Source organism: Salmo salar, chromosome ssa26 (assembly GCF_905237065.1).
Source record: "Salmo salar chromosome ssa26, Ssal_v3.1, whole genome shotgun sequence".
In the NCBI taxonomy this organism is placed as follows: domain Eukaryota; kingdom Metazoa; phylum Chordata; class Actinopteri; order Salmoniformes; family Salmonidae; genus Salmo; species Salmo salar.
Genome location: NC_059467.1, coordinates 29,902,196 through 29,927,553, shown reverse-complemented (window position 1 = coordinate 29,927,553; position 25,358 = coordinate 29,902,196). Strand labels below are relative to the sequence as shown.

Sequence of the window (25,358 nt, the reverse complement as noted above, 5' to 3'; positions counted from 1 at the left end):
GCCTCTGACAGACAGCACACAGCTCTCTCTCCGGCCTTATCCCCACTTGTCCCACGGACGTGCCTGACCTCATTCACATAGGTTAGCGCTCTCCTATTGCCAGAGCTTGACATTTCCTCTCCACTGGATACATTCACTTTCCCTTTTACAATGGCTTTGGCCATGTTTAAAGATGAGCCATTTAACCACTTTAAGGTGCTGTGTACCACCGACACGAGCCCTACAGCCGAATAACTCTGAATAACTATGAAGTGTAATGTTTATCAGGACTTAAGTTTAGCATTCATGTTTTTACATTTCGTTTTTTATTAGTGTGATAGTCGATAGCCTTTTGGCTTTCATGAAACAAAATGGCCGCCTTTGAATTACTTCTTGCATATGAAATCCAATATGGCTGTGTCAGAAGGTGCTGCGACCTTATTATGAGGTCTGAGGTGTTAGTTCTTTATCACAGCTCTGTTGCTTCATACTCAAGATGGAAATGCATCATGGCTGCAAGAGGTTGCTTTGAATCTGTACTCTTACTTTTTATTCTCACAACACTATACAGAACATATCTAGACACTAGAAATAAATATTTATTAAATACAAGTAACTTTTCTCTCAACAGCTGCATAGAATTTTATATAAATGGACAAATTCCAGGAATTTCTCTTTTTTATTTAATCTTGGAATACAGCATCACCTTCAGGGGAAAGTGATATATTTTTTTAAACATAAAATGCAAAACATGAGCTGTGTTATTATATGAAGTAATAGAAAACATCAAATACATAAGTAAATAAACAATGGATATATGATCATATTTTACATTTCTATTATTATGTTAGAATAAGCTGGAATCAACAAATAGTAACATACTGTATTTTGTAAGTACTAGCAACACGGTCTCATTTGAATATGTCAAATACTAGATACTTAAATAATCACAACAAGCATAAAGAGTGAATTCCTACCTTTCAACTGTCACCTTTTTCTTAGAGTACCATATCTAAATGGATGTGTTTTTATAGAGGCCTCTCCCTGAGTCTTGAAAAAAACTCTTGTCTGACAGTTTGATTGACAGGGGTGGCATTGGAGCAGGCTGGCCAGGACAGAGCCCATATCCTTTACACCAGCTGGAAGTAGAGTAGGGGCCGGCTGGAAATGGCATCTCCCGGGAAAAGCCAACAACTGGCCATCACCCCGGCCGTTCGTCTTCATCAATCAACCTGCGTTTGTTGACCAAGCAACATGATGTCACTATTAATTTCATGCATTTCCTTAACGGGGTCCGAGAGAGATGGGGGGAGAGCACTACCCTCTCAGTAGGCATTTCCTGTCCCCTGTTGCATTGTGGGATATGTCTGTTTCCTCTAAAGCGATCAGTTGTACTTTTCAAAGTTTTCTTCATTCCTGTCTACCCATTTCCCCCCCATGAGATGTTTGCTTTGCTTTGTCAATAGTTATATTAGTGGTAAGAAGCTTGGCTGTGTTTGTAGCCTTCTTATGTGAATACTAGTGATGATTTCCATTTATTTTGCCGAGGTATACACTGAATTGAATGTACTGAACGGTTTGATCAAATCTCAGATTTGGTGAACAGATACTACCGCCGCTGTGCTCAGATCAGCACATTAGCGTTTCATTTGAAAGAATGGTGTCAGTGTGTTGACAAGCTGATGATAAGTTGGTGGCTTCTAAGGGAAAATGTTTAAAGCGGATAAATGCCTTAGGACTCTAACTGTCTGTCTTATTTTCCTGATTGTAGTTTATTTCTGGTGATTATGAAAAGCTGCTTGAAACAGGCTTTGGGGATGTTGATTTATTAGCTTCACATGAAAAGGGCCCCTTCCCACCATGATTCCACACAAGTACCTAATGTTATCTCATCTGACTCCTGTGTCTGTATTTACTGTTTACATGCATTGCTTTTATTTCATCCCTTTGATTATTTCATAGAAAGTGGAAGGGAGTGGTAAATTATATTCTTGTTTTTGCTCTCTCTCTCTCGCTCCCACCCCTCTCTCTCTGTCTCTCCCTCCTCCCCTTTTTCTCACTCTCTCTCCAACATCTCTCCCTCCCCTTTCTCTCTCCCTCTCGGTCCTACTCTCGCTGCTGCCCTCTCCGCTCTCTCTTTCTCTCTCCCTCTCTACCTTTCTCTCCTCTAGCTTTAAGAGGCTTAGCCCCAGCTTAGCACCCAGGTCAACCTGCCCTTTGCCCTTCATCTGTCAGCCTTTTGATCTGCTGCCAGCCTGGCCGCTCGCTCGCTACGCCCTGCCTTTAACGTGGCATCTGGGGGTCAGGGGAGGGCACTGCTTCAGGACCCCTAACCCCCTCTTCACCCCTCCCTCCACCTTCCCCTCCACAACCCCCCACCCACCACCTTTACAGATGTGGCTGTCTCTAGTGCCCCCTCCACCCCACCTCAATCCCCATGCCCCCTGCCCCAGTGTCCATTATTATTTTATAGTTTGGTTCTGCATTCCTTTACCTCAGCCTGTGGTAGAAGGCAGCCTTTTGGCTTTATTGCTTACACATGTCCCTGCTTCTCTCCCTTAGAGGGGGAGACAAAACACAGAGAGGAGGATGGCCAATGGGGGCCGGCGGGCTAAACTCTCCCCACCTTGAACTAATCGTCAGGGGGCCGGAGAGTTGCGGTGCCTTAGTCCTGTGCCAGCGGGGTTTCAATTTGTAGAGGCATAAACAGATACTAAAGCCACAGTAATGGCACAGTGATTTATCAAGCCAGTTCACATCAAATTATCACAGCGCCCCCCTACTGTCAGGCCTAATAATGCCCCCTGAGCCCCCTCAGCCTGGGCCCTGCCTCATAGCTGCACCCTGGTCACAGTTCATTACTGAGTGCTCAAACATGTGTCCTTCTGTCTGGTTTCCCTCTGAGCGTGACGCCTCACACCAGTCAATGATCATCCCGGACACACACTCATGAGAATCAAGAGGTTTTTTGGTTTAAGTGAGGGTTTGTGTGTATGTGTGTGCGTGTGTGTGTGTGTGTGTGTGTGTGTGTGTGTGTGTGTGTGTGTGTGTGTGTGTGTGGTAATTATAGTAATTCATATAATAATCCAGTTTTTATGTTGACAGTATGTAGTATTATAATATCAAACACATGTTATCTATACTTCACTCTTTCTCTGCTCCTCACCTGGCATATATAACATTAGCCATTTAAAGCTTTGCAATGGAAAAACAAGAGACAGAAAAAAGACAAGTCAAGTTGAATAATGTACATGAGTATGGGTCAGGTATGTAACAGAATCTAGCTTGAAATAAACAGATTCTTTTTCTGTAGCAAAACCATGTTTCAATTTAATTTTGCACCAGAACACTGCGTCGGCTTTTGATCTTTGCCAGCGTGGCCCAACACATGGACAATATATCTTTCAAAGATAAAGGTAAAAATGTGCTCTGCTCCGTTGACTGATGATGTCATCCAGTCGCGGGGCTGTGCTGGAAGCCAAGCCTGGGAGAAAGACAAACTTTCACAAGAAAGGCTATCCAAGGGATCACAGGGGTGATCTCGGAGCTGTTGGTGAAATCAATTACACATTGTCCAAACTGTGATTCCGCATGTAGGGACTTCATCTCCAGGGCCTTCTGTTGAGGATCATCCACGATGAGGTCCGACATTGTTTTCCCCCTCGCTAGTGTCCACTCCCCTAGTCCTTCACTCTTCTACTACTCTACACCCCTCTCCCCTATCCTCGGCCACTATCTCCCTCCCTCCCCTCCACTTCGCTACATTTGTGTGCTGCTTACAATTCAGTGGAGACCCATTCATCATCATTTGCCGGCGTATCTGTCTTGAGCGCCTGCGCTTTGATCATGTTGTATTTTATACCTTACATCTGTTCTACATTTAACCTTCTGTAATGCTGTTGCTCAAAAACTATTACCTGGCTTTACAAAGGAACGGTTTGATTGGAGACCTTGTAGCACGTGTAAATCCAGCATCCTCTTCATTTGTTATGGGCCGGTAAATGAATAATCCTTGTTCTTGTACACAGAGGAACGCCATCCTTTCCGATCCCCCTGTCTTGATTTCCTGTCTCTGTAGGGGATAGGAGAGTCCTCCAACGCTATCCCATGATTCAGCCTGCCTACCGTGAGATTCTCTCTTTTCTTTCAAGCTTATCTGCCCCTAAATCATCATCATCTTCCATCTCTCACGTATAAATCTTTCTTTTTCCAAAATAGTATTTTTCCTCCATGCACCTGGAACTACACAAGATGTACTGTACACAACCTGTTGGGTTTTCAGTATGACTATACATTTTCCACATTCCTATCTTCTCCAAACTAAATTTAATTCCACCTGTGTATTTTACATGAATTCTCTTCCCTGTTATCCACTGTATTCCTCCCATTCCTCCTCTCCCTACTGTCCTCTCCCCCTTCTCTTCCCTGTTATCCACTGTATTCCTCCCATTCCTCCTCTCCCTACTGTCCTCTCCCCCTTCTCTTCCCTGTTATCCACTGTATTCCTCCCATTCCTCCTCTCCCTACTGTCCTCTCCCCCTTCTCTTCCCTGTTATCCACTGTATTCCTCCCATTCCTCCTCTCCCTACTGTCCTCTCCCCCTTCTCTTCCCTGTTATCCACTGTATTCCTCACATTCCTCTCCTTACTGTCATTGTCCTCTCCCTCTCCCTGTCTCCTCCCCTCCTCCTCCTCTCCCCTGGAGTGGTGACTGTGCCCCTGGAGCATCAGGCCCCGGCCCCCTCTCCTCCCCCTCTCCTCCAGCATGCTAATCAGACCTAATCAGAAGTGAAATGCATTTTTCTAAGGAAGTAGCTGGAAAATTTCACAATCTGCATTTCTCAGACCAAACTGATTAGAGAAACATTATCCTGCTTTCAGAGTCACTTCCAATCTGCTTTTAATCTGTCACTTCAATCGCCTAATTATTTAGTCAATGACCTGGGGACGCAATTTGACTAAATAATCAAATGCATGCCATAACATGTTCCTCATTTCTGCAATGATATCTCTGGTTACATGTTATGTTGTTCCTTTGAGCTGAGTTGGTAGAGGTGCACGTGCACCTGTGTTTGTGTATGTTTGTGAATGTGTGTGTATGCTTGTGAATGTGTGTGCATGATTGTGTGTCTCTGTGTATGATTAAGTTAGGTGCAGTATCTGTGTTAGTTTTATTACAGCATAGTGCCTCCCACATCCATGTGTGTCTGTATGTGTGTTCCTGTTAGTGTGTCTGTAGATGTGTTTGTTTAGAAGCTGCTGAGCTGTGAATGCTAGGCAGGGCTAATACAGTTTAGCCCTTGGTTGTAAGAGCCTTTGGGGAGCGAGGGAGAGGGCAGGGGAGTCATGTTATTGGAAAGGTCATGATTACAGTAGGGGGTCAGAATAACTCACTGACAATCTCTATACACAACTGCCTGCTTCTGTGCCTGGGGGTGTCTGCAACTATATTGAGTATTGACTATATGTCACAGCAATAAAAAGGAAATCTGTTCTCTGTTGCCAAATATTTTACCTTCAGAGTGTACAGTAGAGTTAGAAAGTCAGGACAGAACAGAAAGGTAGTTTCAATGTCAATAAGGCGATCTTGTTGACATTTTGAAACAATACTACTTTACTAGGAAATACTACAGTACTAACTATAGAATTATGTAGTAAACTGTAGTAAACTGTAGAATACTAAACTACACACTGTAGTATATTTTGATCAATTGTAGTACTTACTATATCATTTTGTAGTATACTGTAATATACTGTAGAATACTATACGGTCTAAGTCACTACAGAACCTGGTACGATTCCAGGCTGTATCACAACCAGCCGTGATTGGGAGTCCCGTAGGGTGGCACGCAATTGGCCCAGCGTCGTCTGGGTTAGGGTTTGTAAATAAATAAATAAGAATTTGTTCTTAACTGACTTTCCTAGTTAAATAAAGGTCAAATAAATCAAATTAAATAAATGTATTACAAATAAATAGACACTGTACTATCCCTCGATCATGTGTAGTACTTCCTATATAATTATGTAGTAAACTGTAGTATACTGTAGAATACTATACTACACACTGTAGTATCCCTTGATCATGTGTATTTTATTTATTTCACCTTTATTTAACCAGGTAGGCAAGTTGAGAACAAGTTTTCATTTGCAACTGCGACCTGGCCAAGATAAAGCAAAGCAGTTCGACACATACAACAACACAGAGTTACACATGGAATAAACAAAACATACAGTCAATAATACAGTAGAACAAAAGAAAACAAAAAGTCTATATACAGTGAGTGCAAATGAGGTAAGTTAAGGCAATAAATAGGCCATGGTGGCGAAGTAATTACAATATAGCAATTAAACACTGGAATGGTAGATGTGCAGAAGATGAATGTGCAAGTAGAGATACTGGGGTGCAAAGGAGCAAAATAAATAAATAAATACAGTATGAGGATGAGTACTTACTATAGAATGATGTAGTAAACTGTAGTATACTGTAGAATGCTGTACTACACACTGTACTGATATGCTAGAATTAATGTGCATATACCCTGCCCATTCCCCTCCCCCATATCCCAATTTGTGCCACCCATGAGTTAGAAATCTACATGCCAAGTATAGATCATAAATTGTGTTCCCTGCAGCTTATGGAAAATGTGTTCTTTTAATATTTGTCCAGTAGGTTTGCTCAAGGAGAAAGCCACTTCAATAACCAGGTTTCCATCCAACCATTTTATGTGAGTAAAGTACATGTCGAATAAAACATTTCCCGACAGACCTGATGGAAACAGCAAATGTGTCAGTAAACTTTCCAAATGTCCACAAAACAAATTACGCTAGACAATGTGGATCTTTTTGGGTCGGTAAAATTCATTATGTGAGAAATGGCGGTAGAGTTGAAAATGAGATGGAAATACATTTATTCGGTATTACGGGAATTTAACCCTAAAAGTTATTTTTATGTGCAATACGTCATCAAGCACAACCTTTTAGCTGCAACAAGTCAATTTCATGGAAACACATCTCTGGTGGGAAATGTTTTGTTTTTATGAGGATTTCAGAATATTCCCATGAAAATCTGTCACCAATTGGATGGAAACCTAGCTTATGTCAAAGATAATAAAACAAAAACACTGTAGTAAATACTACAGTAGTGTCTACAAAAACACTACAGTAAGTACTACAGTATATACTATAGTTTTTTAACTAGTAATACTATAATAAAATGTAAATACTATAATATACTACAGTAATAATGGAAAAAACACTATAGTAAATACTACAGTAATATCCACACAAAAAAATACTACATTAATGTCTGCAAAAACAGTATTTATACTACAGTAAACGATAATGTTTTTTGATGTGGGTCTTGCAAAGAACTGACATGTTTTTCTTGCAGACTGTTTGTTGCCTCTTTTAGGCTCTTCTAGCCAGACTTTGTTTGAGGGAGATTCTATTAGCCTAACATAGCAGACAATAAGTACTTTGAGCATTGAGATTCAGCCCAAGACCCCAAGGACCACAAAAAAACAAGCAATCGAGGGCCATTGGGAGCTATAGGTATTGCTCAAAGGTTACAATTGGTCAAGGTCAAGGGATATCATGTTCACTGGAATAGTTCAAGGGATTGAATGATTGTTGACTGGTTGATCTGTCTACAAACACAGACAGAGGGAGAACGAGAGAAAGAGTACATAAATAGAGAGAGAATAAAGAGAAAGAGAAAGGGAGGGGAGGGCTTTGAACCTACCGCCAGGCGTGGCCCACTTACGATGGGACCGGCCTCACAAAGACCCAGAGTACCGCCTGGCCGATAAGGATCCAGACCCCAGCACTGAGCAGGGCAGCTGTCCCTCTTTCATCTCCCCCTTCTGTGTTTGTACCCCCTCGCTCCTGTTATCACGGTGGATTCTATAGAGTCATCACGCTTATTTGTACCTGACACCCAATCTGCAAATAAACCGTCTCTGAAATGTGCTTTTAAAAGAGCATAGGAAAACATTCCAGTCTGGCCAGACCAGGGGGCAGAGCTCATGGCTCGAGGCCAGAGGACTACAGAGGCAAAGCCAGCTAGTACTTAACACCTTAACCCAGCACCATAGACCCAACACCACCATAGGTCATGAACCCTAGGAGAGAGGGAGCACTTTGACCATGGGAAAGGCAACATTGAAGCCAATGCAAAAACATAGTATTCATACATATTCAGTATTGTCAAATTCACATCATTTGGCCATTACTGTAGTTGCTCAATACCATTTTCACAACATTGTAGGGCCAATAAAAATGTAGACATTTTGTCAATATCAAGTTCAGATTATTGCTTTGTATTTGTTGAACAAAAACATTGACCTGTATACCTTATGTTATTGTGAAAATCCCATCAACTCATATTTAACTTCAGGTGCTAACCCCTACAAAAACAAACAAAAAACGATAATGGCAATTTCTGTTACAGCTAAATAATAATCAGTGAAAATATTGACCTGCTGATATTTCTAAAGTCCAAACCCCACAAGGAGAGAGGCCTTTAATAACAGCTGGTGTGGTAACAGAGAGGGGGTGGGGGTGGGGGGTGGGGGGAGGGGGGGGGCTGGGGGGGAGATGGGGGAGATGGGGGGGTTGATGGGAGAGCTATTTCAGGAATGGTGGAGAGGAATACTATTGATCGGGTCACTTAGACTTGATAAGGACGTCACCCTTAAGAGGAGCAAGGTAATCATTAAATCCACCGATTGGCCACTGTGGGTTGTGCTATATATATTTGTTTCGTGTTTTGTCTCTCTCTTCTCTTTTTCTTTTGTTGCCAGAGGTGAAAGGGAAATCTCATCTCCATCAGGCTAAATTGTGGAGGCAGCATTATCAGTAGGAAAGACCTGGGGATCTGACAGCTCCCTCTCCATGATGATTAATTACTCCTCTCTGGGCCCGGGTGGATGTGTGTGTTCTCCTGTGTGTGTGTGCGGGTGTGTGTGTGCCCCTGCACCTTTGGAAGTGGCTGGAGGCGACGGGTGATAAGTGCTGCCCTTATTACTGGGCACAGTGGGAGAAGAGAAGGGGAGAAGGCCTCCCTCCACCTCCACCTCAGCAGCACTGCGCTAAAGCAGCCCAATCACCATTCACATCCACTACACACCAGGCTGGCCTAGAGGAGCGGAGCGACGGGGTAACTAGGCCTTTGTTTACGCCTCTCTTTAGACACTAATGGATCGGTCCGATCATACCCCCATCAGTGTGATATTGGTTTAATCCCTCCATGCTCTCTTTCATCTCTCTCTCTCTATCTCTCTCTCTCTCTCTCTCTCTCCCATCTCCTCAGGGTTATATGGTTTTGATCTCCCCTCTAATCACTTTGGCTGTCTGGGTTGGGTTTACAGACTCTTTAGAGCTCTCTATTTCCCCTTGCCAGGGGGAGGAGGGATGCCTTGCCTCTCTCACACCTCATCTCACTTCTGAGGGACAGAAATAATCACTTTTGGATATAGAGAGCTATAGCAATTTAATACAGTATTAGTAGCATCGTAGTTCCAATCACCTGGTAGGAAAAGAGTGAATTGATTGGTTGAAGAGTGCATTTAAATCTACTTGTATCTCAATAGACCCATGACTGGTAGGCCTACAGATTGTCTTGTTCAGGTTCAGCTGGTCTATAAGTATACTGTCTCCCTATAGCCTTCATTGTTGTCTGACGTGCATGATTACCACTCTCCTTGAGGCCGTGTGTATGTATGTGTGAGTGGGCGTGAATGCGTCTGCGTGTGTATGTATGTATGAGTGGGCGTGAATGCGTCTGCGTGTGTATGTATGTATGAGTGGGGGTGAATGCGTCTGCGTGTGTATGTATGTATGAGTGGGCGTGAATGCATGCGTCTGCATGTGTGCGTGTGTGTGTGTGTGTGTGCGTGTGTGCGTGTGTGCAGGTGTGTGTGTGTGTGTGTGTGTGTGTGTCAGAACAGGCATATGTAGGAGGAGAGGTTCATTATTGGTGCTGTCTGTCAGTGGTCTCCCTGAAGGCCTGTGAGACAGAGAGAGACACGCTAGCTAGAGAACCGTACTGCTACAACACGCCTGTCACACGCCTGTCCCCGACCATGTCCCCACATGTCATTATGATGTCATCCAGATGGACACATCTGCCTGTTTTGCCCAGAAACAAATCTGCTAACGCTGTGAGAGAGAGAGTCATGAACAACCTGTTTCAACCTGTCTCTCTCCAGCACCAGGGTTTTATTGGTTTATATCCAGCCGCTGGCGGTCCCGGTGGCGGCCGTCATGATGTATAGGGGGAGAATGAGAGACGCCGCGTAGTGAGCCGTGTTAGATCCCCAAGATAACACGCGTTTGGATGTCAATATTGTGTTAAAAGCCAATGTTCTCCCTTGTCCCCTCACATCATTATTAGAACCTCTATAGATTACATTTGTATTCTGGAGGAGGGCCCTGGCTCTGTGGCTATCAGTTATTCTGCTGCACCGTATAAGCTTATGTTTCCAACAAATGTTTTTTTAATGGCTGTAGCCTGTCATTCAGCTTATTGGCCTGCCATTTGTCCCCTCCTCCTCCCCCTCCTCCTCCTCCCCCTCCAAGAGGAGCGTTGGTTGTCATCATTAGATGGAGATGAGGTGAACCTTTCCAGGGCCTGAGACCTTTTACTTCCTGGGAATCAAAGCTCGGAGCATCGGAGCAACCCCTCCCAGATAATTTCCCATGTTCCCCGGCTTTGTTTTGTTCATCTGCAGAGCATGAAAATAAAGGAATATGGCAACATTATGGCATTTGAAGTCAATATGTATTATAAAATCAATCTAGATGAAGATCTGCCCATCGCTCTAATTAGACCAGGTGACTGGAGATTGATTTTTAATTGCAAAAGTAATTACATGGAGCAGATAGCCAGTGACATTTGATTATCTAGGTGATTGATTAAAAGGCCTGGCTGCTGGGGCACACTGTCAGGCAGCTGAATCCCAGACAAAAGAGAAAATTAAAAAAGTTGTCCCGTTTGTAATCACGAATTTCAAGGGTGAAATTACAAAGCCAAACATCCCCTCAGAGAGCTCAGCGTCCTTCCACTTTGCCTGTCTGCCCCCCTCATCTCTCTGTAGTACAAACACACACACACACAAACACATGCACACACGCAGACAAACACACACACACCTCAGCAGGCAACCCTCAAAGCCCCCGACACGATAAAGAGGGGAAAGATTATGTGAAAAATGAATCGAGGAATTGTTGGCTTACAAACAGCCCGATGGGTAAATGATGGGAGCATTCATCTGCTTAACAGCCTCATCAGAACACTGCTGGCGGAACACGGGGAGCGGAACGTCGGGAACGCGGAACCTTGGCGAGGTGGGTAGAAAAGCTCTTATCTCTCTCCGAGAGTTCTTCTTCACTCAACTCCATCTCTTGTCATCTGCGAGCAATAGGTGTCTGCACCTGTTCATTGTTGTCTGTCTGCTGATAAGAAACTCAGCTAAATAAACAGCAGAATAAACATCTTATCTCTGCATGGGTTTGGGAAAGGAGGAGAGTATTATTTTCATGTTTTTTTTCTTTTTCTCATCTGTCGTTCTTGTGGGATGTTTTTCTGAGAAAATGAGTGTTGACATGGCAAACGGGTGAGGGGACAGTTGAGGTGTTTGTTGTTTACAGTGACATTGTCAGGTTCTGTGGCAGTGAATAGAGTTGAGGTCTGTTAGTGTATACAGTCTGTATTACTGACCACTGGTGCCTTTGTGACAGAGGATACGCTGACTAATGTGTTTTCCTGCTTGCCATCATGTCTCCCCTTCACCTCTTGATCTGCCCTCTAACTCTGAATATCAACCCACCCTACCCCAGCTGTTGTTAATACAGAGCATACTGTCACACACTCACGTACTGTAGGAGCACACACACCCCTCCTCTGCTCTCCTCCTGGTCCCAGTCCTCGTAACATGGTGATACATTCATTCCTCACCCTAGGACATGTCTATAAATTATGCCTAGTTAAGGAATCATTTAGCCCCGGCTGTTAAGCCACTCCTGTCATTTCAGTGGAAGGTTCACTCTTAAAGCCTTCCATGAAGCCAACATTTATGTCTTTCATTTACAGCACCTAGTCTGTAGGATACTCCTCTGCTTTATGAAGTGGTATTAGGGGGGCTATTTAGTTGTCATGGCAGAGAGAGTGCTGCTCAGAACAGAGCAGCAGGCAGGCAGAAGCCATGCAGTCACTGGAAGAGGAGAGACCTGGGACCAGAGAGCAAAATCGGATGATTTCAAAATGAGAAGCGCAGAACAGACTGGTCCTTTTAACTCAAAGGCTCTGCTCTCTAGCCTGGCAGAAGCAGCCGAGGCGAGGCTTCCCTTTGAAGGAGGGAAAGAGAGAGGGAGGAAGAGAGGGGAGGGATGAAGGAAGAAAGAGCAAGGGAGGAGAGGGAGGGAGGGGGAAATAAGACAGGCCCATGCCAGCAGCCCCAGATAGATATTATTCCCCCTCAGGACGTACAGAGTCTATATTGGCTTAAGCAGCGCAGGCCCTGGGGTCATGGCTGTCTCTGTAGCTTCTAGACCCACACTAACAGGACTTCTCTACCTCCCTCCTTCCCTTGGTTAGAGGAGGAGGAGGAAGAAAAAGGGCAGGTAGCCAGTGTCTGTGTGTCTGTCCCAAACGTCACCCTATTCCCTATAAAGTGCACTACTTTTGACCAGAGTCCATAGTCAAAAGTAGTGCACTATATAGGGAATATGGAATATTTGGGATGCAGACTGTGTGGCTGTCTGTCTGTATGCTGTGTAAATCATCACACATGTGCCTCCCAGCACCATCTATCCAGGCCTGGGCTCTGCTGTGGCTCTGGGCTCTGCAGGCGAACACAAAGCAGCGGCACTTATTACATTTCCATGAAGTTTACCGAATTTGTGGGATCAGTGGGGTGAGGCCGTCAGGGAGCCCGGCCTAGTTGCCGCCTGCAGCGCCTCTCCTTCTGTCTCCTGCTGCCATTGACTGAGGCCCAGTGTGGCTGCAGCAGGCTCCTCCCGTCTCTCACATACAGTACAGCCTCCCCCTCTCCCTCCTTCCTCCCCATAGAGCCTCCCCCTCTCCGCCCTTACTCCCCCTCCCCCTCCCCCTCCTGCCTCCCCTTACAGCTTCTCCTCTCCCTCCTGCCTCCCCCTCACTTTCGTGCCTCCCCATACAGCCTCTCCCTCCTACCTCCCCATACAGCTACCCCTTCTCCCTGCTGCCTCCCCATACAGCCTCCCCCTCTCCATCCTGCCTCCCCCTCTCCCTCCTCCCTCCCCATACACCCACCCCCTCCTGACTCCCCATACAGCCTCCCCTCTCCCTCCTGCCTCTCCATAGAGCCTCCCCTCTCCCCCTGCCTCCCCATACAACCCCCCCTCTCCCTCCTGCCTCCCCACACAGCCCCCCCTCTCCCTCCTGCCTCCCCATACAGCCTCCCCGTCTCCCTCCTGCCTCCCCCATACAGCCTCCCCTTTCCCTCCTGCCTCCCACTCACCCTCCTGCCTCCCCCATAAGCCTCCACTGTTTTCCCCATACTGCCTCCACAATCTCTACCACTCTCCCTCAAACAGACTCCCCCAGTCTCACTCTCTCTCCCCCATCTCCCCCATCTTCCCCTGCCTCCCCCATCCTACCCTGCCTCCCCCATTCTTCCCATGTCTCTACCACCCTCCCCTGTTTCCCCCATCAGCCTCCCCGCCTGGCATCACAGGGGAAGAGGATTTGAACCGACTGGGCCCTGCACCCTGCAGGCCCCACTGCCCACTTCCTGCAGGGACCCAAGAGGGCCAGGATGCAGCAGGAGAGAGGAGAAAGCAGCCACAATTGCATTGCACACATGCATTTTACACACACACACACACACACACACACACACACACACACACACACACACACACACACACACACACACACACACACACACACACACACACACACACACACACACACACACACACACACACACACACACACACACACACATCATCCTTCCAGATGACATGTTTACGCTCGCCTATCCCTTCATACACACCCCAAACCCAAAATGAAAAATGGCTTTATTAGTACATAACAAGAACTGACTTTAGCCGCTGAGGAATGGGAGGCTGACTTTACCAAACCAAAGAACCTTAGCAGATAATCCCCAGCATGTCATGGGCAGTAAACGCTCACAGCGGGCTGTCCGTCATGGGCCGAGGCACTTCCAGATGTGGAACCAGGCTGAGGGGTGGAGGGATGATGGGTGGAGGCTGAGGGGTGGAGGAAAAAAGGGATGGAGAGTGGAGGCTGGGGAGGAGGCTAGAGAAGAGGCTAGGGGCTGGAGGCTGAGGCCAGGATGGAAGGTGGTGGCTGGCTGGTGAGGGGGTGAGGGGGATCTCTAGGTGGGGAGGAAGATGGACAGGACAGAGACATTTTATAACTAATACTGGATTAAGAACTCAGAAGGACAAGACAGTGACATGTTATAAATACTGTTGAAGGATTCAGAGGGACAGGACACTAACATGTTACAATTAATGATGGTGAAGGACTCAAAGGGACTGGACACTGACATATTATAAATGCTGGTGAAGGACTCAGAGGGACAGGATGCAGACAAGGTATAATTAATGATGGTGAAGGACCAGAGGGACAGGACAGTGACATGTTATAAATGCTGGTGAAGGACCAGAGGGACAGGACACAGACATGTTATAAATGCTGGTGAAGGACCAGAGGGACAGGACAGTGACATGTTATAAATGCTGGTGAAGGACCAGAGGGACAGGACACAGACATGTTATAAATGCTGGTGAAGGACCAGAGGGACAGGACACAGACATGTTATAAATGCTGGTGAAGGACCAGAGGGACAGGACACAGACATGTTATAAATACTGGTGAAGGACCAGAGGGACAGGACACAGACATGTTATAAATGCTGGTGAAGGACCAGAGGGACAGGACACAGACATGTTATAAATGCTGGTGAAGGATTCAGAGGGACAGGACACAGACATGTTATAAATGCTGGTGAAGGACCAGAGGGACAGGACACAGACATGTTATAAATGCTGGTGAAGGACCAGAGGGACAGGACACAGACATGTTATAAATGCTGGTGAAGGACCAGAGGGACAGGACACAGACATGTTATAAATGCTGGTGAAGGACCAGAGGGACAGGACACAGACATGTTATAAATACTGGTGAAGGACCAGAGGGACAGGACACAGACATGTTATAAATGCTGGTGAAGGACCAGAGGGACAGGACACAGACATGTTATAAATGCTGGTGAAGGACCAGAGGGACAGGACACAGACATGTTATAAATGCTGGTGAAGGACCAGAGGGACAGGACACAGACATGTTATAAATGCTGGTGAAGGACCAGAGGGACAGGACACAGACATGTTATAAATGCTGGTGAAGGACTCAGAGGGACAGGACACAGACATGTTATAAATGCTGGTGAAGGACCAGAGGGACAGGACACAGACATGTTATAAATGCTGGTGAAGGACCAGAGGGACAGGACACAGGCATGTTATAAATGCTGGTGAAGGACCAGAGAGACAGGACACAGACATGTTATAAATGCTGGTGAAGGACCAGAGGGACAGGACACAGACATGTTATAAATGCTGGTGAAGGACCAGAGGGACAGGACACAGACATGTTATAAATGCTGGTGAAGGACCAGAGGGACAGGACACAGACATGTTATAAATACTGGTGAAGGACCAGAGGGACAGGACACAGACATGTTATAAATGCTGGTGAAGGACCAGAAGGATCACGTTAATGGATACCTGTGTTATTATATTAACACTTCATTTTGTATATATGGGGAAGCACCAGACAGATGGTCCTTTGAAGCTCAGTTGGTAGAGCATAGCGTTTGTAACACCAGTGTAGTGGGCTTGATTATATTATTATATTGTACATAGCATTGGTCAGTTCAGTGAGTGAGGAAAACCAATGTATACATCTGCTTGTTGTTACGTGTGCCTGTGCAGAAATACAATTTTATACGCCCACGTTGTATTTTTGATGTCCTCGTCCAAACCAAGGCCAACATACAACCTTCCTCTCGTTGTTTGGAAGCCAGCAGCATCTACGTGATTCAGACTCTGTGCCACCACTTGTCCTGCTAACACTGTGATGAAAGGATCCCCAGACACAGATACAGTCATTCTGTAATTACACATCAGGCAGAAGCAGGCAGCGGTATTTTTCCATTTCTAGATCAATGCTGAACTGTTGACATTGTTGCAGGTTAAACAAGACTGAGTTTATGCAGCCAACATCTTTCATTTATTCCCAGTGATGTATTCTAGTCACAACTGTTGTCTGGCTCGCTCTTGTTTTCGCTAAATGAAAAAAAAGAGAGACTAGCAACCCGGACAAAGAAAGCCTTTCTTTTTCAATCAGTCCATTCTCTCTTCGGGTAGGTCTATACAAGTCACTGTCCTCAAGATTCTTGCTCGCTGTTCGTCAGAGAATGTTTTTGTTTAAAGACATAAGGCAAAGTCAGCTGTTCTGACCTTAAAGAGCAGAGCATCTCTCTCTGGTCTGCTATGTCTTTTTGATCTGGTCAGAGATGTACCTCTCTGGTGCCTGTCCTATTAGTGGTGGGCCTTTTCACCGGCCTGCCACTTGGGGTGATGGTGGCAATACTCCGAAAGGGCTACATTTCGATCCCGGTGGCTGATAAGGGCCAGGCCCGTTGACGGGGCTGATGGCATCTGCTCTGGCTGTCTGTGGTTGCGCTCCAAGACAAATGCACACTGGGAAGGTGAGCGCTGGCCGTTGTGGTCCTTATCAATCAATTACATTTTACTTTGTCAGATTAATTGTATTGAATTGTTCGGTGCTGATAGGAACCTGTGTGTGTCTAGGTTAGGTCGTTTGGCTGGGGGTTGGTGCATATTGTTTGGGGTGTGTATGTGTGTGTGTTGGATCAGGGATGCCCTTTGTTGCCCTTGGTGCTGATGTAAATAACTATATTCTCTGTCAGTGCTATATATTTGCGTTTTATCACACAGAATTTTAATATGGTTTCCTTTTAATTCAGTTACACACTCAAAGTAATGGGAAATATACGTATTTATTAAAGGTATTAATTTTGCTTGATGAATAAGTAATACAATTAAAATGCCATGCTTCCATCAACACACTAGCCATGGCATCTAACTGTTTGTAATGATAAACAGAACATAGCAACACAAGAAGAGGACATTTTATGAATGTTGAATTCTCACTTCAACTGGGTGAGAGAGTCCCCTCTCTGCACTCTGTCCATCCACATTTACAACCACAGACCACCTTCTTTTCTTATGAAAAGCTGGATTAATGACATAACGTTCAGCTGATAATGATGTGTGGGACGAGCAGAGCCCTGCCGAACTTGACTGCCAAGTTGCTGTTGGACCGTGGTCAGACTGTGTTCGTCTTACTAATGAGATGCCACATAGGGAAGACGGAGCGATCGGAGCACCCAAGCGGTCATCGCAAAATAATTCCCCATCCAGTTTTAGGTCGTAAAAACAAGAGGATTTCAAGAGAGGGAGGCCCAACGCATCCTGCTGGCCTGCCAACTGACCACACCATTCTGAGAGTTCATTTTTCAGGATAGAATTTGGCAGGCCGCTACAACAACGGCTAGGTTAGCTCCAGTCTGGCCAAGGCAGTGTATTGTTTCTATTCCAGACAAAAGCAGCTACTGACTGTAGGTTATGGAGGCCTGTGGTCCGTCCTTATCACGTGTGAGAACACTGGTTTGCTCAGGGCTCTGACAACAGTAGGCTATGGGCATGAGGTCCTCCATCTTCCTTATCAACCATGTGGAGGCTGGCTCTGGCTTAGAGCTCTGAGGTAGCAGGCCCTTTAGAACTGCATATGCTGAGGATAGTAGTCAGATGAGTGGAGGTTAAATAAGTGTGTGTTTCCTCCTCCAGCACATCTAAATCTTCCAGCCTCCCCCTCCGGCTGAAGCCCAGTTCACAGTCCCTTAAGTTCTTCTCTGCTTCTTCTCTTTTCCTCTCCTCTCCTCAGCAGAGCAGTGGGTCAGCTTGATCTCTACTGTCTTGTCTTCTCTTCTCTCCTCTCCTCTCCTCTTCTCCTCTTCTCTTCTCAGCAGAGTAGTTTAGTGGGTCAGCTTGATCTTCCCCTTCTTGTCTCCTCTCCTCTCCTCTCCTCTCCTCTCCTCTTCTCTTCTCTTCTCTTCTCTTCTCCGCAGAGCAGTGGGTCAGTTTGAGCTCCCCTGTCATTGGGTGGAACTCATTCGGGGGGCATTAAAGTGTAAACCAGATGAAAAAACAAAGGGCTTAGGCAAATCAGATGGCTCAAACAACAACAACAAACGCGCACTCTGTAATCTTCTTAGGGAAATTAATGAGGGGGAGCCCCCTTGGCCGAGCGGGGCGGAGGGGCGGATAATGATCCCGGACCGGGGGGATGAAGGGAGGGAGGAGAAAAGAAGAGGAGGCAGTGGATCAGGCAGAAGGTGAGAACGGGATAGGGGGATTAGGAGAGAGGACTCCCACCAGAATCAAACAGGACTCTAGCCAAAGGGATCTCTCTCTTCCCTCCCATCCCAAACTTCAAAAAGTCTGTCCTAAGCTGGAAGTAGGTGTTAGTAATCCCCTCTGTGGATGTAGATCTATGCTGCAGACTCAGGCCTCGCCTTTCATCCTGCAGGCTGCTTGTACAGCATGCTCTAGACTCTCCCTCCATCTCCTTCATCTCCACGGCCTGGGAAGGTAAACTTTTGCACTGTGGCCCCCATTGCAGATCACAGGGATCCATCCGTTCGACTCGCTCATTATCTCTTTATTAGTGAACTAACTGCGTCACCCGCTCGCAGATCAGAGCTTAAATATGTAGACTACTGTAGAGCGCTGGTGGAGTGGTTTGTGGAGACTGTTGTATGGATTGTAGATCACAGCCTAGGCAGATGGATGTGTAGGCCTACTTTAGGAAGACCCGAAAAATTGCCAAAGAGTCTAGTCACCCAAACCATAGACTGTTTGCTCTGCTACCATCTGCAAATGGTACCGGAGCATCGGCTCTCGGACCAACAGGCTACAGAACAGCTTCTACTCCCAAGCCATACGACTGCTAAATAACCAGAATGCTAAATAGTCAATAAATGCATACACAACATACGCACATACATAACGCACACACACATACTGACACAACACACACACACACTCACATACACACACTCACACTTTTACACTCATAATTTGCTGCTGCTGCTACTCTGTTGTTTATTTATTCTTGTTATTATCTATCCTGATGCCTAGTCACTTTACCCTGCTTTCATGTACATATCTACTTCAAATACCTTATTATTATCTATCCTGATGCCTAGTCACTTTACCCTGCTTTCATGTACATATCTACTTCAAATACCTCATTATTATCTATCCTGATGCCTAGTCACTTTACCCTGCTTTCATGTACATATCTACTTCAAATACCTTATTATTATCTTTCCTGATGCCTAGTCACTTTACCCTGCTTTCATGTACATATCTACTTCAAATACCTCATACCTCTGCACATTGATCTGGTACTGGTACCTCCTGTACATAGCTCCACATTGATCTGGTACTGGTACTTCCTGTATATAGCATCACGTTGATCTGGTACTGGTACTTCCTGTATATAGCTCCACATTGATCTGGTACTGGTACTTCCTGTATATAGTTCCACATTGATCTGGTACTGGTACTCCCTGTATATAGCTCCACATTGTTCTGGTACTGGTACTCCCTGTATATAGCTCCACATTGATCTAGTACTGGTACTTCCTATATATAGCTCCACATTGATCTGGTACTGGCACTACCTGTATATAGCTCCACATTGATCTGGTACTGGTACTCCCTGTATATAGCTCCACATTGATCTGGTACTGGAACTTCCTATATATATATAGCTCCACATTGATCTGGTACTGGTGCTACCTGTATATAGCTCCACATTGATCTGGTACTGGTACTCCCTGTATATAGCTCCACACTGATCTGGTACTGGTACTTCCTACATATATAGCTCCACATAGATCTGGTACTGGTACTACCTGTATATAGCTCCACATTGATCTGGTACTGGTACTGGTACTACCTGTATATAGCTCCACATAGATCTGGTACTGGTACTCCCTGTATATAGCTCCACATTGATCTGGTACTGGAACTTCCTATATATATATATATATAGCTCCACATTGATCTGGTACTGGTGCTACCTGTATATAGCTCCACATTGATCTGGTACTGGTACTCCCTGTATATAGCTCCACACTGATCTGGTACTGGTACTTCCTATATATATAGCTCCACATAGATCTGGTACTGGTACTACCTGTATATAGCTCCACATAGATCTGGTACTGGTACTACCTGTATATAGCTCCACATTGATCTGGTACTGGTACTGGTACTACCTGTATATAGCTCCACATAGATCTGGTACTGGTACTCCCTGTATATAGCCTCACACATTTATGCTGCAGTAGTTTATGTGTCGGGGGGCTAGGGTCAGTCTGTTACATCTGGAGTATTTCTCTTGTCTTATCCGGTGTCCTGTGTGAATTTAAATATGCTCTCTCTAATTCTCTCTTTCTCTCTTTCTGTCTTTCTCTCGGAGAACCTGAGCCCTAGGACCATGCCTCAGGACTGCCTGGTATGATGACTCCTTGCTGTCCCCAGTCCACCTGGCCGTGCTGCTGCTCCAGTTTCAACTGTTCTGCCTATGGAACCCTGACCTGTTCACCGGACGTGCTTGTTGCACCCTCGACAACTACTATGATTATTATTATTTGACCATGCTGGTCATTTATGAACATTTTAACATTTTAACATCTTGACCATGTTCTGTTATAATATCCACCCTGCACAGCCAGAAGAGGACTGGCCACCCCTCATAGCCTGGTTCCTCTCTAGGTTTCTTCCTAGGTTTTTGGCCTTTCAAGGGAGATTTTCCTAGGGAGTTTTTCCTAGCCACCGTGCTTCTTTCACATGCTTTGCTTGCTGTTTGGGGTTTTAGGCTGGGTTTCTGTACAGCACTTTGAGATATCAGCTGATGTACGAAGGGCTATATAACAATACATTTGATTGAAAAAATAAATTTGACATAGATCTGGTACTTGTACTTCCTATATATAGCCTCACATAGATCTGGTACTGGTATTACCTGTATATAGCTCCACATTGATCTGGTACTGGTACTACCTGTATATAGCTCCACATTGATCTGGTACTGGTACTACCTGTATGTAGTTCCACATTGATCTGGTAATAGGACTCCCTGTATATAGCCTCACATTGATCTGGTACTGGTATTACCTGTGTATAGCTCCACATTGATCTGGTACTGGTACTACCTGTATATAGCTCCACATTGATCTGGTACTGGTAAACCCTGTATATAGCTCCACATTGATCTGGTACTGGTACTCCCTGTATATAGCTCCACATAGATCTGGTACTGGTACTCCCTGTATATAGCCTCACATAGATCTGGTACTGGTACTCCCTGTATATAGCTCCACATTGATCTGGTACTGACACTACCTGTATATAGCCTCACATAGATCTGGTACTGGTACTACCTGTATATAGCTCCACATTGATCTGGTACTGGTACTCCCTGTATATAGCCTCACATAGATCTGGTACTGGAACTACCTGTATATAGCTCCACATTGATCTGGTACTACTACTTGTATAGAGCTCCACATTGATCTGGTACTGGTGCTCCCTGTATATAGCTCCACATTGATCTGGTACTGGTACTACCTGTATATAGCTCCACATTGATCTGGTACTGGTACTACCTGTATATAGCTCCACATTGATCTGGTACTGGTACACCCTGTATATAGCTCCACATTGATCTGGTACTAGTTCTACCTGTATATAGGTCCACATTGATCTGGTACTGGTACTACTTGTATAGAGCTCCACATTGATCTGGTACTGGTACTCCCTGTATATAGCTCCACATTGATCTGGTACTGGTACTACCTGTATATAGCCTCACATAGATCTGGTACTGGTACTTCCTGTATATAGCTCCACATAGATCTGGTACTGGTACTCCCTGTTTATAGCCTCACATAGATCTGGTACTTGTACTTCCTATATATAGCCTCACATAGATCTGGTACTGGCACTACCTGTATATAGCCTCACATAGATCTGGTACTGGTACTACCTGTATATAGCTCCACATTGATCTGGTAGTGGTATTCCCTGTATATAGCCTCACATAGATTTGGTACTGGTACTACCTGTATATAGCTCCACATTGATCTGGTACTGGAACTCCCTGTATATAGCTCCACATTGATCTGGTACTGGTACTACCTGTATATAGCTCCACATAGATCTGGTACTGGTACTCCCTGTATATAGCCTCACATAGATCTGGTACTGGTACTCCCTGTATATAGCCTCACATTGATCTGGTACTGGTACTACCTGTATATAGCTCCACATTGATCTGGTACTGGAACTCCCTGTATATAGCTCCACATTGATCTGGTACTGGTACTACCTGTATATAGCTCCACATAGATCTGGTACTGGTACTCCCTGTATATAGCCTCACATAGATCTGGTACTGGTACTCCCTGTATATAGCCTCACATAGATTTGGTACTGGTACTACCTGTATATAGCTCCACATTGATCTGTTACTGGAACTCCCTGTATATAGCTCCAAATTGATCTGGTACTGGTACTACCTGTATATAGCTCCACATAGATCTGGTACTGGTACTCCCTGTATATAGCCTCACATAGATCTGGTACTGGTATTACCTGTATATAGCTCCACATTGATCTGGTACTGGTACTACCTGTATATAGCTCCACATTGATCTGGTACTGGTACTACCTGTATATAGTTCCACATTGATCTGGTACTGGAACTCCCTGTATATAGCCTCACATAGATCTGGTACTGGTATTACCTGTGTATAGCTCCACATTGATCTGGTACTGGTACTACCTGTATATAGCTCCACATTGATCTGGTACTGGTAAACCCTGTATATAGCTCCACATTGATCTGGTACTGGTACTCCCTGTATATAGCACCACATAGATCTGGTACTGGTACTCCCTGTATATAGCCTCACATAGCTCTGGTACTGGTACTCCCTGTATATAGCTCCACATTGATCTGGTACTGGCACTACCTGTATATAGCCTCACATAGATCTGGAACTGGTACTACCTGTATATAGCTCCACATTGATCTGGTACTGGTACTCCCTTTATATAGCCTCACATAGATCTGGTACCGGAACTACCTGTATATAGCTCCACATTGATCTGGTACTACTACTTGTATAGAGCTCCACATTCATCTGGTACTGGTACTCCCTGTATATAGCTCCACATTGATCTGGTACTGGTACTACCTGTATATAGCTCCACATAGATCTGGTACTGGTACTCCCTGTATATAGCCTCACATAGATCTGGTACTGGTATTACCTGTATATAGCTCCACATTGATCTGGTACTGGCACTACCTGTATATAGCCTCACATAGATCTGGTACTTGTACTTCCTATATATAGCCTCACATAGATCTGGTACTGGTATTACCTGTATATAGCTCCACATTGATCTGGTACTGGTACTTCCTGTATATAGCTCCACATTGATCTGGTACTGGTACTACCTGTATATAGTTCCACATTGATCTGGTACTGGAACTTCCTGTATATAGCCTCACATAGATCTGGTACTTGTACTTCCTATATATAGCCTCACATAGATCTGGTACTGGTATTACCTGTATATAGCTCCACATTGATCTGGTACTGGTACTTCCTGTGTATAGCTCCACATTGACCTGGTACTGGTACTCCCTGTATATAGCCTCACATAGCTCTGGTACTGGTACTCCCTGTATATAGCTCCACATTGATCTGGTACTGGCACTACCTGTATATAGCCTCACATAGATCTGGTACTGGTACTACCTGTATATAGCTCCACATTGATCTGGTACTGGTACTCCCTTTATATAGCCTCACATAGATCTGGTACCGGAACTACCTGTATATAGCTCCACATTGATCTGGTACTACTACTTGTATAGAGCTCCACATTCATCTGGTACTGGTACTCCCTGTATATAGCTCCACATTGATCTGGTACTGGTACTACCTGTATATAGCTCCACATAGATCTGGTACTGGTACTCCCTGTATATAGCCTCACATAGATCTGGTACTTATACTTACTATATATAGCCTCACATAGATCTGGTACTGGTATTACCTGTATATAGCTCCACATTGATCTGGTACTGGTACTCCCTGTATATAGCCTCACATAGATCTGGTACTGGTATTACCTGTGTATAGCTCCACATTGATCTGGTACTGGTACTACCTGTATATAGCTCCACATTGATCAGGTACTGGTACACCCTGTATATAGCTCCACATTGATCTGGTACAGGAACTCCCTGTATATAGCTCCACATTGATCTGGTACTGGTACTACCTGTATATAGCTCCACATTGATCTTGTACTGGTACTCCCTGTATATAGCTCCACATTGATCTGGTACTGGCACTACTTGTATATAGCCTCACATAGATCTGGTACTGGTGCTACTTGTATAGAGCTCCACATTGATCTGGTACTGGTACTCCCTGTATATAGCTCCACATTGATCTGGTACTGGTACTACCTGTATATAGCTCCACATAGATCTGGTACTGGTACTCCCTGTATATAGCCTCACATAGATCTGGTACTTGTACTTCCTATATATAGCCTCACATAGATCTGGTACTGGTATTACCTGTATATAGCTCCACATTGATCTGGTACTGGTACTACCTGTATATAGCTCCACATTGATCTGGTACTGGTACACCCTGTATATAGCTCCACATTGATCTGGTATTGGTACACCCTGTATATAGCTCCACATTGATCTGGTACTGGTACTACCTGTATAAAGCTCCACATTGATCTGGTACTGGTACTCCCTGTATATATCCTCACGTAGATCTGGTACTGGTATTCCCTGTATATAGCTCCACATTGATCTGGTACTGGTACTACCTGTATATAGCTCCAAATTGATCTGGTACTGGTACACCCTGTATATAGCTCCACATTGATCTGGTACTGGTACTCCCTGTATATAGCTCCACATTGACCTGGTACTGGTACTCCCTGTATATAGCCTCACATATATCTGGTACTGGTATTACCAGTATATAGCTCCACATTGATCTGGTACTGGTACTACCTGTATATAGCTCCACATTGATCTGGTACTGGTACTCCCTGTATATAGCCTCACATAGATCTGGTACTGGTGCTACTTGTATAGAGCTC

The 25,358-nt window shown here is 45.0% G+C and overlaps 1 non-coding gene across 1 annotated transcript; it reads left to right on the top strand.

Annotated features, from left to right (window-relative positions):
- The first annotated feature begins 6,618 nt into the window (after window positions 1-6,618).
- Window positions 6,619-6,671, top strand: LOC123730856 (U7 small nuclear RNA). Its single transcript, XR_006762308.1, has one exon. It is a non-coding gene; the product is annotated as a U7 small nuclear RNA (small nuclear RNA).
- The last annotated feature ends 18,687 nt before the right edge of the window (window positions 6,672-25,358 follow it).